A 15335-nucleotide genomic window follows, 5' to 3' on the forward strand; every position below is an offset into this window, starting at 1 on the left:
AGGTAGATTAGGTTTCATACAATTATCTTAGTATTATTTGACTATTACCTATAAACAAATTTAGTTTAATTTAAAATAATCACAGTTGGTTTATTGCTAAGTAATAATATAATATTGACGAAGTTCAATGAAAAAAACATGGTATGAAATTAAATATGTAGTTATTTCACTATTAGAAAATAATTATTTTCCAGCCCTATATCATAATAAGCTTAATTTAAAGTAATCACAGATTGTTCATTAGTAGGTTTAGGTAAGTATAATCACGGTTATTGTCATAATGAAATATAACTCATTTAATTACAATCACAGGCCGAAAGTACTTTTATTCATACTTCAGTTATTCATTAAACAATATTTAGGTCCACTTGCGCAGACCTGGGTTAGCGAATTAACTCGGGGATATTTGACATAAGAAGGGTTAGATTATTAATTTGTCTTGCATCGCTGAAATATGAGCGCTAACCTTGGGATAAAATCTTAAATATTTAACCCCCCAATATTGGAGGGTTAAGACGCTAACCCGGCTTACGTCAAAAGAAAAAGTTTTTATCAATATTCTTGTATTCCTTGGAAATGTTTGATTATGATGATTAACTCATCATTCTTATATTTTTCCCCTATCTAGCAAAGTAGCAAATGGTCCCACTTGTGAAATTAAGAGCACGATGGTGTGGTTACATACATATATGCTCACGACTATGACTGTAATGTAGTTACTCAGAGGTGACTCACCCACTTTTCGCTGTACATTTTTGTACTCACGTGATAGGTCGCGAGCCGTATCGCCGCTTTTGAAAGAGTGCAATGCACTTTAGGGTACACATTTAGATCACGATGTTTTTTTCACCATAAGAGCTATGGTATACATTTTTGGAGATATTGTGTAGAGTAGGTAGAAAATAATACTCAGAGTGGACAGAATAATAATAATTTATTTACAGAAAATAAGCCTACTTATACGCGCGGTGCTAACTTAAATACTCGTGGCGTTGGGAATGCACGGGGACTCGTTCCTTTTCTGCGCTGTCGGAGGCTCTCCTCTCCGAGCTGCCGCGGTGACGGTGGTAGTGCTGCTTGCTTGAGCTTGCTGAACAGTAATTTTCGGAACTCCCTCTTTGTTTCCAGAAACAGCTCTTTACAGGGCTATCTTTGCTGTTATCTAAAGCACAACTTGCAACCGCGATGTGTTCAATAAAATCAATACTTGCTGTTGTTATTGGTTGAGTATTGCTTGCTGGTACGGTTAGATTGAGGAGAGCTGCTTATGATAAGGTTCTTGAACGTTTTGTGGTAAGTAGAATGTGTGATAGTAAGTTGCCACACATTGTACTTAAATTCCAAAGAACTCATTGGTATGTCTGCGCTAGGATCCAAACACGCATCTTTTGTGTGAGAAGCGAGCGCTTACCCGACTGAGCTACCGCCGTTTCTTTTCAATTTTTTATAATTTTCGTAATGTATATCTACAAGGAAATCACAAATATGACACTTTGTAAACAAAATACAAATTACTGACAGATTGCGAAAGTGGAAATAGAGAGGGATAGTTTTATCCAAAGACGTGAGGTGAAAACGAGATAGAAGACAATGTTTTTTTACGGCAATAGAAACTTGGTCCCTTTCAGCCTGGAACGGGACATAGATTCACAGAGTGCAATAAGAAACGTCAGGTTAGCTAACTCAGGGATATTTTCCATTAGCGCAATCAAAAGTCCGGGTTAAAATTTTACAAAGTTAACCCTGAGTTAGTTACCTCTGAGTTTATATTTTTAACCCTGTGATCCACGCAAGTGGGCCTTAGTTAGATTAGGATTTAATTATTTTTAATCTCCATACTAAAAAGTCACGTGACCAACTAAGTTTCTATGAAAAATGATATATTTTTTTCGCGAATTTTTAAATTCTGATTTCAGTTTCGGGCTTAGATATACCATGCTGCACATGTAGCTTTATATAATAAATGTACCTAAATAACTTCGTAGGTGATAATAGGGTATCTATAATGCCCAGATAACTGAATCCTGTAGGTGTAGAACTTGTAAAAATTATGAACTGCCACTGTAGCTTGCGACGTTATTGAGGAACACACGTAAGCTGCGCTGAAAAAAAAATAAGGCAAATTAACGTCTTATTAATAAAAATATTTGTTTTTTTTTATATTATATATATATTTATATGAAATACGACAATGTAGATACGAGTAGTAATATCGTTATTTCACCTAGACCAGTGTTTTTCAACCTTTTTCATGACGCGACCCCCCTGGAATAAAAAAATATATCGCGACCCCCTTGACCCTTTCGGTTTTATATCATGTATGTATGTGTATGTTACACTGTTACAGTATTCACAATATTCATTCCATACGACGTATTTATGGTCTCCATGATTAGGATTCGAAGTAGTACGCATACTTATCGGATTTAAAAACACATTATTTTACAATTACACAATCGGATACGTGTGGCCATGTACAATTGTACATAGGTACGTACGACTAATGCCATTGCGACCCGGAATTTCTTTTTTGAAATTAGCTTTTTCTTTCCGACTTTTTTGAGCATTTAAATATCTTGAATAAAAGTTTTCAAGGGTGAAATGAAAATAAAAAGACAAAATACATAGCTTTACAAAAAATATATATATGTGGTCGTCGTCTTTGATCCAGGCAGGAAGGCCTCCCACGCTGCGTTTGCCTATTCGTGGTCTATACTCGAGAACTCGTTTACCCAATGGTTATCGGTTCTTCGGCAGATATGACCAGCACATTACCACTTCAGCTTGCATATTTTGTCAGCGATGTCGGTAACCTTAGTCCTCTGACGGATAACTTCATTTCTGATACGATCCATCAGAGAAACCCCAAGCATAGCTCTCACCATATCACGCTGAGCGACTTTAAATCGGTGGACTAGTCCTACCGTCGTCAGTGCCCACGTCTCTGCACCATACGTCATCACTGGCAGGACGCACTGGTTGAGATCTTTAGTCTTCAGGGTTTCAGGGATGGCCAAGAAGAATATGTGCTGACAAAGTTTTCCGAATGAATTGTTGTCTCACCAACGATCACCGGCTCCGGTTCGATGTGAGCATTGTACATGACTTTCGTCTTGTCCAAGTTTATACCCCGAAGCCTACACGTTGGGAAGCAGCATTTAGGCCACTTCCATCATCCAGCTGAGTTCCTGCAGAGATTCTGCCATAATGACGATTTCGTCCGCGAAACAGAGAGGTGTGACATGTACTCGCCATTTATACATATGACTCCTCAACTCCTCGATATAGCGCCAGTCGATTTGAAATCTCTGCAACGCTTCCAAAATTGCCCATGTCTCGATGGAGTTAAAGGCATTTTCATAGTCCACATAGGCTAGATACAGAGGTTGATTATACTCTTCGGTCTTCTGTGTAATCTGCCTTACGGTGTGGATGTGGTCTATTGTACTAAAACAGATCCGCGATGAGATAATTTATTTAATAGAGCCTTCGCATTTAAGAAAATTTTAAGTAAAAGTATTTTTAAAGTAAGAGTTTTTCTTAATAAATGAATACTATGTAATGGTCTTTATTTTTTTTTACTAAAGTTCCCAGTTTTTTCGCCCTTTGGCGACCCCCCTACAGAAGCTTCGCGACCCCCCAGGGGGTCGCGACCCACAGGTTGAAAAACACTGACCTAGACTATTTGTTTGTTAATTTATTGTCATATGGAGCAAACAGTGGAGTAAAATTACTTATCAGTAACTTATTGCAACAATAACTTGAAACTGCGAACTTTTGTGCGAAAAGGGTAGTGTAGAAATACTGTTCATTAATGTATTCGCTTTTTTCAATATAGGTATATGTCCGATAACCGACCTCTATTGTTTTTGAGCGAAAGAGATAGCTGAGAAAACAATTTGGCTTTTGTCCAAAACCGGTTTGGTCGGACGGTGCGTTTGAAACTTGTATGAAATTTCACAGGGTGTGAATTACTTACATAGGTATTTAGTTCAGAAACACGTTTTGGTCGCTTGTAACTGATAGGTACAAATGAGTTTTGAAAAGTAAATTGGCTGTTATAACTTTATCAACTACAGCATCACAACACTGTCTAGGCCTAGCATAAGCACAATACCATATGAAAATTGTGATAAATTCTTACCCAGGATTTGTTATCTGGTAATCATGTATTCGGAGCCATTGCAGTTTTTAGCGCATTACATCAATGCAGTCATGATAGTTTATCGGCGCATTACATCGATAGGCTGTGTTTTCACCTGAAATAATAATGGGTAGGCTTATAGGTAGGTTACACATAATTTTTTTATACATATATTTATTTGCCTGGTTTCATTCACAAATACAAACAATAACGCATTTTTTGCTATTTATGGGTAAATATCCACATTTAACCAGGTCTACCATAATTATGTAGGTAATCGATGATACCCACATATTTTCGTATCTACTAAGATATGTACATGAATGCCTTGATTGCATGTATGCACAATTTACTCGCTCATAGTGTAAAATTGCTAATTGAATAACAATCCCCATACATATTAAGCATAGATATTAAAAAATAATTTGGCTACGTTACTTCAATAAAAACTCATGTTAATAATTAAGCTGAGCATAACAAAATGCATGGCTTGCTTTGATATTGAGTATTAAAAAGGATACTTACTTGCAATATTCAAACATAGCACTCACTAAACACTCTTATCTGCATCCACTAATATCTTTTAGAATATAACATCTTGAATATTCATTTGCCTATAAAGCACTCACAATATTTTAACAACCAACAATACCCGATCGTGACCATAGTTTGCACTAAACTGTAAGCAAATTATCAAACAAAACATGCAAAATACTAACCCCAACTTCACCGGTGGCGGCGCGCGGCTGCGGTCACATAAGGGACGTAATAAATACCGGTTTGCCATAGCTTGTCAATATGTTACCGGTGACGCGGTCGCTCACGCGTTCTATGCGTGCGATGCATGCCGGTTAGGAAGGAGACAAAGATAGCAATATTTGTCTGATCACAGGATAGTAAGGGATGACAATAACTGACCTAGGTACTTCATCGCCGTAGTCGTCATCGCTATCGTTTGTCAAGATAACAGAGATAAATGTGTGCGTGTATAGGCATACGTTTTCTCTGTACACAGTAAGGTAAAGGCTAAGAGCAAAAGCAATAAAATGTCATACCAAAGATTAGTTTAGATACTATTGATGCAAAGTATGACGAAATAAATAATTTATAGATAAATTCGACACGAGTACTTCAATGCTACGGTGCTATTATTTTTGTGTACTGGCTCGCTTTGGCATTCTCGTCCACTTTGATTTGTATGAAGAATTTGATATCATTATTTAACAGCTTTCATCAAGCTTAAAATTATAATAAATAGAAGCGACTATTTCACGACTATTTTTTGAGACATAATTCAAACCGATAGTCATAGTAGTTCCAAAGATATTCGATATTTTCAAAACCTCCAGCTATAATCCTCCACCAGGGCTGCAGCAAAGTACCTTTATATCTCTGCTATCTTTTGACGACTATTTCTGAAATTTGGCATGTCATTACGACTATTTCATGACTATTTTTTGAGACCTTAACCAAGTCGATAGGCCTTACCGTTTGTTCTGCAGAGGCTGGAGGATTATAGCTGGAGACCTCCAGCTATAATCCTCCATAAAGTATAGCTCTAACTCCGAAAGTATGATACGACTATTTTTTTGGAAAACACGACTATTTATGACTATTTCACGACTATTTTTTGGCATCATCAGAAATAGTTTCTATTGAGTTTAAATTTTGGAGGATTATAGCTGGAGGCACGTGTTATAAATCAATTTGAATCGCGGCCACGGCGGGCACAGACTCGGGTCGATGCGAGCCCTTTTTCCAACTCGGTCACGACCGTTCGGGTTGCGGGAATGCTCGCACAACTATAATTGGGGTACTACTGATTTATTGTTTGAATAATTTGTTAGTTTGATTTATGAGTAGTTCGGTAAACTCTGAATTTGCTAAATTATGGGTGTGACCGTCCGTTGCTCCATTGAGTCGGAAGTACGTCCTTATCGAGTCTATGAGCTAATAGCCGTAGCAGTAAGCCAGGGCTGAATATAGTATTAAATGGATTGGTCATGATATTTAATGCAGATGCGTGTTAAGACATGATTAATGTCCAAATTTGTCGGCGATACGCTCGAGCTGCTACCAGATAGTGTGAGTAACTGAGGTACTTAACTAATGTGAGGCGTGATATACTACCAATAATATCCTATTGTGATTGATATCTTACACTACAGTATACTCCCTCTGCCAGGATAACCACAATCTATCTATTGACAAGTAAATTACTCTTGAATGCCACCCATACTATCCATAGAACAACGCGCACTCGAGATAAGACTATTATGCTTTCGATAAACTAAGCGCTCCACTCTACAACTTTCAAACCCCTCTAAAGTCTCTCCAGCATCAATCCTCGTACTCCCGAAGGCACTAAACGCTCATGAAGACAGCAGTTGTTCAACAGGAGCTACACTGGTGTATTTAATACGGCGTCCCTGAGGGGTTACTCTATAAGACGAAAAACTAAGTTTTCGTAGGGTTGCTGCGCGAGCCACGACTCTGCGTTTTATTGTATTAAACGTGCCGATTGCACGACAGCTCTCGTTCGTCCGTTTTTCGTCAGTATAGAGTGACCCTCCTGCACCCGATCCATCATCAGGCTACCTGCAGATCCCACTTGGGGCCGATCCATTAGTCGCGGTGGAGTAGATGGCGCTGTAGTCGCGTGTCTCGTCGGTGTCTGCGTTTTTATGTCGCTCCCTGCTGCAGACTGAAAGTTGAAGCCCTGAAAATCCTGAAATTAATATCTAGTCCTAGGTGGTCTGCGAGAGTGTGAGCGAAAAAAGTAATAAAAATGTATTAAAAGCGTTAATGTCATCATCTCCCACCCAGTCAATAGATTGGCTGGAAGAATTTGCTTTTTAGCAATAAGCCCGCCTTGACCCGCTAGGTTATTCGCAATGAAATGTATTGAGGACTCATCGATGAGCCAGACGCATACATTCTTGAACAAAAGTAAAAACAACATAAGTCGTAGATAAATGTTTTACATCCACAAACTTCTGAAGATAAACAATACAAATTACATACCCGTCGCTGGCAAGTCTCTGAAGACAACAAAAAATGGCTTATTGGCAGAAGTTGCAAAAGTTTTCGGTTACTTGAGAAATTTTGAAGCTTACAGGAGGTAATGTATGGGGCCTCAAGTGCGTTATGGGTCGCCTGGGAACCCCCTGAGAGGTGACTACAAACACCATGTAGGCATGTAAGTAGACTTTTTGAAAATATTGAAGCCATTATTAAGGATACTGACTATGCACGATAAGGAAGGTATTAGAAAGGTGGTAGGTAGAAAGTTTTAATTGTAATACTTTGTTCCTTATGTGTTGCTTAGGTAAAATATGTAGTTATTTTAAGCAAGACTTAAGTTAACACCTAACTTAACTTTATCAAACTTTTAAAGAAATCTTAATTTTAAACTTATGATGATGTGAAAAAGAACCAATATAATAATATCCTTCTTCATAGCTTCCGAAATAAAAAAAACACAAACTAAAACTCTTGTCTTTCCCACTAACAAAATACCACTGGAAATTCCAAATATCTTAGTGTCCAACACTCGAAGAATTCCAATCCAATAAAATGCATCCCTCTGAGGGTTAGCAGGGTTATTCCATACTGACGAAAAACGAACGAACGGGAGCTGTCGTGCAATTGGCACGTTTAATACAACGAGATAGAGTAGAGGATCGCGGCGCAGCGCCCGAAAAATTATTTTTTCGTTATCTAGAGTGACCCGCTAGCTCGGGGACGGTCTAAGTGACAACGAAACACTAGAACAGGACAAGACGTGTCGTGTTTAAAACTTTAAGGAATACTGCGACACCTTAGCAGTTCGCAACTTGCCGTGTCTGCGACATTCTGCGTATCGTATTTTGGGAACTTGGAAGTTTCGAACGAGATATGTTGCTAGTGCAGTTTGGAGATTGTCGCAGTTGTACTCGTATTTACTTATTGCTTACTGCATCAATAAGATTGTATATTATATGGTTTTTACATACTTAAAAGTACATACTTATATGAAGGCAGCATGTCTGTGGAACTCCTTGCCAGAGGAAGTACGACAGTCACCATCAATGGCAACTTTTAAAAAAAATGTTAGAGATCACTATTTTGAATTATTAGGTTGGCAGGTAAAATAGATATATAGGTATATATATTTATATTTATGTAGTATTATTTATATAAGTATAATGTAATTTTTATAAGTTATATATTTATATATAAGTTATATGTTATAATATTATGTTTATTTTATGTTGTAATCATGCACTGTTAATTTAAGGTTAGATTTAAACCATAGGCTAATTTCTGTTTGATAATTATTAATTGTACCTACTCAAATTAGTTAAAGGATCTAATGTCATTTATCTTTCACCCAGTCGTAGGTTGGCTGGAAGAAATTGCTTTTTGGCAATAAGCCCGCCTTTGTATACGTCTTGTGTTTTGATTTGTAACTGTTCTCTTTTATGTTTGCTTGTGTATGTGTACAATAAAGTGTATATAAATAAATAAATACTTACCACAGACATAAATACTGAAATACATACAGACATACATATAATGTATATACGAGAATGTCTGTGGTAGGTACTCAAGTTGTTTGTTTGCGTACTCCTAGTTCTTTTAGATTAAGAAGTTGTTAGTAAATAATTACGCCATGACTAATTTCCTCTACCTAAAATTATATCCAATTAAAGTTATTGTTTAAAACAAATCTCTCCAAAACAGGCTAGCATAGTCGTTTGAATGGCTAATGCTGCACTGATTGCTCGCTCGGAATTCTTTCGCAGCATAATTTCCACATTAAACAAGATGAGAGACAGGAGGGAGTGGGCAGAATGAAAAAATATGCAGTGATTTAATATTGTTGACGATCCCTGACGTACCGTAAACCGTAACCTACTCCGAGCATACATATTTACAATGCAATAAATGAAATGAAAGGACTTTAGGTACGAAGGTTATTTTTATATGTTAGTATATAATATTAATTAGGTATTTGTTAATTTGGCAGCAGAACCTGAATGTAGCTTTATTTTACAGTCGTTGATTTTTTTACTTAATGACAACAGCGTGGTGGACTAGGCCTAAACCCTTCCTTCATTGGATTGGCCCCAGCAGTGGGGACGTAATGGGTCGTGATGAATTATTATTTATTTATTTATTTATAAACACTTTATTGTATACTTACAAAACACAGTTACAAAAATGGGACTTAAAAGTAGTGTATACAAAGGCGGGCTTATTGCCAAGAAGCAATTATACCTAATATATTGCTAATTTGCTACAAAAACAGTTGAAAAAGTAGTTGACATTCTAGTCTATGGTTGACATATCTCCACAGAGCAATGCATATCTCTGAAGAACACAGAGTTCCAAACACGGATACAATGAGCCGTTTTCCTTGACAGCTGTCAGTTGAGCTTTTGGGTATAGTGCCACAATCTTATCTGTTCCGGTGGTCAAAATGTGTACTAACGAGACGTCATTGTCAAACGTCATTTCATACTCTGTGCGTTATTTGACTTGTCAATTTCTGCGAAGAGGCTGACGCTACGTTATTTAATTTGTTTTGTGATTTTCTGGGTGTAAAAAATGCCAAAAGCGCTGAAAAGTGATGCAAGAAAAGTAATACTAGATATATTGGCTTTTATGCAGGAAGAATAACGTATTCATGCGCCTTTAATTCCGTTAGAAAAATTGGAAGAACGAGTTGCAGCGGCTACAGGTTAGTGTTGCCAAATATGACGAATAATTTTACCCATATACCTACTCACATGTAATTTTATTAATATTTTCCCGAGAGACCCGTACCCCATCAGTGGGGACTAGGGCATGCAATACCGCAATACCGGTATTCGTAATACCGGTATTAGGGACAAAATTCACGCTTTTTTCAATACCGGTATTGAAAGTTAATACCGGTATTGAAGTAATACCGGAATCGGACTTTTTTAGGCTATAATAAAGCGATTAAGATATATTATTCCTATGTACTGTGAAAGCGCACTTGTTTCCAACCGTTTGATGCAGTTTTCGGCCGTTTGATATCTACTGATGACCATGCGTAAACGGACACTGGATGTAAAAATAATATTTTTTGTGAAATTTAAACTCTAATACTTAATTCTCGTAAAAATCTATTACAAAAAACTGAATTTAATTGCTTTTTCTCGTTTTATTTTGACGTATACGACCTTTAATCACAATATATGCCATTTATTACAAGGAAATCTAATACCGGTATTAATACCGGGATCCCGGTATTGAGTTGCAATACCGGAACTCAATACCGGTATTGAAAATAGTTCCGGTATTGCATGCCCTAGTGGGGACGGGATGGGTCGTGATGAAAGTATATAATCTTTATTTTTCTTTGATTACAGGTGTGAGTGAAGCTGCGTACCTATACCTTAGGCAGTATACCAAGAAGAATTTCTCGCACCTGCAGCGATTTTAGACGAAATAATTATGATTAATGACATCTTCTTCTTCCACTACGAGTATCAAGGGTTGGCTGGAAGAAATGGATTTTTGGCAATTAGTCTTTGTACATTGTCTGAATTTCTTTTAATTTTATGCTCTTGTTTCTTGTTACTTAAGAAAATGAAAAAAATAAAGTGTTCATAAATAAATAAATAATAATTAAGTACAATAGTTTGCCGTCGACAGACAGAGATGGAGAACCGTTGTGTCTGCCCTTTGCCCCACGGGGGGGTCATAGGACGCCAAGAAGAAGAAGAAGAAGAAGACAATAGTTTTCTATCTCGTTATTCCCACGACCCACGGATATTACCTATATCATTGTAAAATCTAGATTTAATGTCTTATATCAGAACATAATCAGAACTAATTTTGTTTCTGTTTGCCGTGGACAATTTTTTTATACATACAACAAATGTCGTTTGATATATTATATCCTCTTTCATTTACTATCGACCCTATATTTTGATTTATCTATAGTTACTTATGAATGTAACTAATTATAAAAATAGATAATAGCAGAAATTAGTTGTCGTTTAAACCAGAAATAGGCAAAATTTAATCGATGGCATCACTGGATTCAATGACAGCGACGTCGCCACCGGAACAGATAAGATTGTGGCACTATAAGCCGATAGATGGTGTGAAAACGCAGAGTACCAACTGTCAAAAATTACATAGAGAGCAAAGAGTACTAAACTCAGAATAAGAACTCACTAGTTGTGATTAAATGTCGGGTGGTAGCGCGAGCCATCCTCCCGAGGCTCAGACTGCATGTGGCTTGGGATAGTGCTAAGTATTCTGTGAATAGTTCTACCCGCGCCGTTTGAACGGGTGCTAACGCTCAACTACAACTCAATTAATACAGGAGAAACACAAGGAAACTGAGAAAACTTGAAAAGAACGGCTGTACGCACAATCGCACTGAACGCTGAAGCAACAGTGACATCGACATCATAGAGAAAATAATACTACAAATAATAATGCAAAAAGACCTACGACACTGCCAAGTCTCTGAAGACGACGTTGGAGACAGGGCGAAGTGGAGAGAGAAAACGAGGAAGGCAGACCCCACCACCATATGGGACACATAGCCTGAAAGAGAGAGAGAGAAAATAATACTACAATACTACCTACCTACGTCACTTTCACATTTCGTTAGCCTCACAGAATAACATGTGATCTGAGTGTGTTCTGAGGGTTTGACAGTTGGTAGTTTGGTACAACCCTAGACAATGCCATCTATTTCTCCAAAAAGGAACTTTTTTTTTTTTTAACAAACGCCTCATTTGAGTTACATTTCCTCCCTAGTAACCGATTAAAGTGAAGTGATTATGATACTGGAGAGCTACTTATACTAAGTTTGGTAGAACTTATCAAAGATCATACATATATATGTACGTCTATCGTTAAAATAGTATTGTTCTATAGTTATATTCTAAACGTACCTCACGTAAACAGATTTTATTTACATTTCATTTGCGCGTGGTTCGCATTGTACTTTTATTCAGCGGCTAGATATTTTAATATAGCGTGTTGCGGTCCAGTGCCGCCAGACGTTTAATATCTGTTCGAGGTGGCATTATGTTTATGTTCCGTAGCATTTTCTGTGAACATTCCTCTCAAACGTTCTTTCAGGAAACAGCGTTTTACAAATGCTATTACCATACGTATTGTCTTTCAGGGTATAATATGGGTAACGACGGTTTAAATTATGTTTTAAACACTACATAGTATAAAAAATTGTAGCTTAGAGCTCGCTTTCTGCCGCTATGATGCTAAGATATTTATAAAGCTACTATGCAGCTGCACGCTTTGATGCGTTTTTATCTACATAAATACTAGTAGATAGACAGCCGGTTTCACTGACTAATTTGCGTTTTAGTACATGTTAAATGTATACTGTGTACATTTAGGTTGATTCACTCTAATAAGAAAATCACTCAAGAATAATAAATAAAGACTGTTCATGTGTACATACTATATTTAGATATGTAATTAACTTAATGTAGGTTGAATTTTGTTAATATAATTTTACATAACCTTGCCTATGCCTGATTACATTCTCCGCAAACCTTATCCTTAGAGAGAAGGTACTGTAGTGTTCTGTGTGTTAACGTAAACTAAGTGTGTATAACAGTAAAAATACCACAATGTAAAACATTGTAGGGTCGGTCGTCACGGTGCTCAGCTGCCTACCTGCCATATGCACCTGCGGGGTTACTCTATATGGCGAAAAACTAAGTTTCGGAGCGCTGATGCGCTAGCCACGACTCTATCTCGTTGTATTAAACGTGCCGATTGCACGACAGCTCTCGTTCTTTCGTTTTTCGTCAGTATAGAGTAACCTTCCTGGCTCTACCCTCGGATTACCTATGTATGTACCCACTGCATGTATTGGAGGTAGGTTGTAGATAGGGTTTCTGCTCGAGAATTCTCGAGCTCGAGAAGATTCGAGAAATTCGGCTTGGTTCGAGACGAGAAAAAAATGTGAAGACTCGAGAATTTCTCGAGCCTTGAGATAAAAATTAAGAATATTCAATTCGAATTTTCCTGGGCCGCTTAACAACACAAACGCATACCATGTGCGTGTATTATGATTTACTATGTTTCATCTCCATTTAAGCTAGTAAGTACTGTACTGATAATACCAATGAATGATTAAAAGATAACGTAGTAATCATGGAAGTAGAATTTTTTCTACTTCCATGGTAGTAATAGTTACGTAGGTATCTACTGTTTCTTAGTTCAGGTAGACCTTATTGATTGCCAATATTGCCATACGGGCTTGTTTTATGGCATTTCTCATCACTTAAGCGAAAACTTCGGGCGAGAGTTTCTCGCACTCGTGTCGAATGTTGTCCTTAAGGGCTTCCAGAGACACGGGTTTATTCACATAAACACGGGACTGCAAAAAACCGCAGAAAAACTGTCTGAAACGGTTAAATCGGGCGATATTGCGGGGAAAAATGACAGATAAAACGAAAAAAGGCGAACGAAAACTTAATAAACACAATTATTCTTGGGGAGTATATCACTCCTAGGCTTCTGAACTTGTATTCTGCATTTGTCTAGTCCACCAATATCAAAACTGATTTGAAATTGGCGGCGATTTGCACAAATGAGAGCAACATCCAAGAGGGTGATTACTTTTGGCCCACCTTGTACTAGTAATTAGTAGCTAGCTAGACAGCTCAATATGAGTATTAGTAAAGTATTTTCTTTGTGATTAAATTGAAAAAGTAAAAAGGAGATTTAGTGGATTTTTTAAAATTAAGGCTTTTTTCTAAAGGTTTTCTTAAAAAGGCTCGAGACTCGAGAAGATTCGAGAATTTGGGCTCGAGAATTCTCGAAGCTCGAGAACGAAAACAGGTCGAGAAATCAGAAACCCTAGTTGTAGAACACATTGCTAAGCCCGGGTGCAACGCAACATTGTGTGTTAACACAAAAGGCACGGAATAATCCATGTCGGTGCTGAGTTCGATGGAATTGTGTTGGATTTGTTAGCACCAGTTTTAGAACAATTTATTTTCAAATACAAATTTTGTCTACAAGGGTGTTGAGCATACTTTAGGCATTCTTACGTGTGAATACAACGAAAAGTTCCACGTCTAATAATATAGTGTACGGTTGTCTCCTAGTCAAGTTCGCAAAGCAAATTTGTGGTCAAGTGTTATAGAAAATATTCAGAGTTCAGACCCAATACTAAAGCACATTTTTTCATTTAACAGCTAAAAACGTACCTATACTTATATCGTTATAATAATAACCAACTAAAAACCTAAATATTATCTTAAAACTTAAACGTACATTTTGGTGTCAGCATTTTGTAAGTGGAACTTTTTTATTGCTCGTATATATATTTTAAAATGTGAGTAGTCAACAAGGCCATGGCCAGGCAATTTACCGCGGACACAACTGGAATATTGCCACAAAGGATTGTCTAAAGAATTTCGGAGAGCCGCGGGCACTGGAAACATCCAGTGGAACACGGTATATCGCTCACTGAATATAAGTTTGTTATAGGATATCAAATGTTGGTTAATCTTTTGTGGTAATACCTACCTAGACCATAATATACAATGCATGTTGCATGTCTGATATTTTTTTGTCTTCGTTATCAAACGGCCTTTTATTTTATAAAAATAACCTATGAATGCTTCTACTTGTTCGATAAAAAATCTGGTACTACTAATCAACTTAAATATTAAATGCATCTTTTTGAGCACTGTGGGTCACCTTATAAGATCAACATAAACGTATCAACTATGGGTTGAAAGCCATAAAGAACACATAAAATGCACTGCTTTTGGGTTTAAATTTTTATTTTAAACATAGGAAGGGATTTTGATGGCTCTCCAACGTCGTTCCTTTATTGCATAGTGTAGCCGTAAATGCAGAGACATACAGTGCTCCAAAATTGATAATGCGCATAGAAATCTTTGACAGATCGGTTGTTTTCGATTATATGACACATGATATTGACTCCTATTTCTTTAGAACAAGGTGCAAAATGCAAGTGTTTTTTTAAGGCTCTTACGATTTAATGATTCGGGTGTGAAGATCTGCATGTGCATTATTAATTTTGGACAAGTGTACGGTGGCCTGCGCCTAAAAGTATACAGGCGGAGTTTTTAAAATAGCGATCTCAAGCTCACATGCTGCTCAAGCACATCCACATAAACACCACTGCTACACACATCACACACAA

At 37.2% G+C, this 15335-nt stretch overlaps 2 long non-coding RNA genes across 2 annotated transcripts; one reads left to right on the top strand and one right to left on the bottom strand.

Annotated features, from left to right (window-relative positions):
• Positions 1–1963: 1963 nt before the first annotated feature.
• LOC125489837 lies at positions 1964–4811 on the bottom strand. Its single transcript, XR_007267270.1, has 3 exons — positions 4670–4811; positions 4145–4259; positions 1964–2102 (listed from the first exon to the last, which is right to left on the bottom strand). It is a non-coding gene; the product is annotated as an uncharacterized LOC125489837 (long non-coding RNA).
• A 5000-nt stretch (positions 4812–9811) lies between these two features.
• Positions 9812–10591, top strand: LOC125489838. The gene is made up of 2 exons (XR_007267271.1): positions 9812–9869; positions 10528–10591. It is a non-coding gene; the product is annotated as an uncharacterized LOC125489838 (long non-coding RNA).
• Positions 10592–15335: the final 4744 nt, after the last annotated feature.

Source organism: Plutella xylostella, chromosome 18, assembly GCF_932276165.1.
Source record: "Plutella xylostella chromosome 18, ilPluXylo3.1, whole genome shotgun sequence".
Classification (NCBI taxonomy): domain Eukaryota; kingdom Metazoa; phylum Arthropoda; class Insecta; order Lepidoptera; family Plutellidae; genus Plutella; species Plutella xylostella.